At 48.8% G+C, this 1050-nt stretch overlaps 1 long non-coding RNA gene across 1 annotated transcript; it reads left to right on the top strand.

Annotated features, from left to right (window-relative positions):
- The first annotated feature begins 66 nt into the window (after positions 1-66).
- On the top strand, positions 67-1010 carry LOC113942726. The gene is made up of 3 exons (XR_003526026.1): positions 67-130; positions 703-796; positions 928-1010. It is a non-coding gene; the product is annotated as an uncharacterized LOC113942726 (long non-coding RNA).
- The last annotated feature ends 40 nt before the right edge of the window (positions 1011-1050 follow it).

Here is a 1050-nt window from a genome sequence, read left to right as displayed (position 1 = left end):
CATGGCTGGGGAGAAAGCAGAGTGAATTAAGCCCTCAGAGTAATGACAAACCTGTTATCTTTTGTTAGGGGTCTTACAAGCAGCAGGAGAAGAGCAGAAGGAAGACAATGACTCCCCCTGGGATTCTGAGGTACCTACTGTGGAGGAGGCAGTGAGGTTCCTCTGGATCAATGGCGTCGGGGCTCCTTTCCCTTCGCTGCTGTTGTTGCCACATGCTTGTACCTTGGACCTGGACATGCCAGTGCGGCAGACAAAGTGTTCAGTTAGTGCTGGGACAAATGAGGTCAAGCTAATATCCTGGGTCTCCTTGCAACTGACCTCCAAGTTGGATTTCTAGAACAAAGCAGTAGAGCTTCCTGCTGTTTACAGTCCTCTGAAATCCTATAAGACTGGCATTGTGAGGATTGCTGTTTCCCCACCCCCAGCCTGCTTCCCTGGATCGATTAATGTCAAATGACCTACTGTCTGGAGATGTATTTCTCCAGCCTAGGTTCCCTCTGGATTGGACACGAGTACTTCATCCCCTTTGCAAAGCCCTGCTCAAGAGAGATGCCGAATGTGCTGGCTGTGTTGCCCGTTTTGTTGCTTCCACCACCTTATCCCGCTTATTAGGCCTTTTGGCTGAAGCTGAAGTGCTGTACGTGGAAGTGGGTTGAGAAGGAGCCTTTACCAATTCTCAGACATGTCTTTTCAATTACACAGACTGATTCTGAAGGTCCAGCAGAAAGTGTGCTGCTTCCTGCTGCAGTGGGCAAAAGTTTGGATGCGCGCTCTGTTGCAGTGGAGCACGGCAAAGGTAATTTCAGAGGGACTAAATGGTTACCTTTGTAAAGTTCTCTCTTTGTAAAGTGGGGTGACATGGCTGGGGAGAAAGCAGAGTGAAATAATCCCTCAGAGTAACGACATGCCTCTTACCCCTTTTGTTAGGGGTCTTGCCAGCAGCAGAAGAAGAGCAGAAGGATAACAATGACTTTTTGTGGGAAGATGATGACATTTCCTGGCTTTTGGAGGTAGCTCTTCTGGAGGGGGCAATGAGTTTCTTCTGGATCA

This window comes from Corapipo altera, unplaced genomic scaffold (genome assembly GCF_003945725.1).
Source record: "Corapipo altera isolate COAL_440 unplaced genomic scaffold, ASM394572v1 70952, whole genome shotgun sequence".
In the NCBI taxonomy this organism is placed as follows: domain Eukaryota; kingdom Metazoa; phylum Chordata; class Aves; order Passeriformes; family Pipridae; genus Corapipo; species Corapipo altera.
This window is presented reverse-complemented; position numbering and strand designations above follow the sequence as displayed.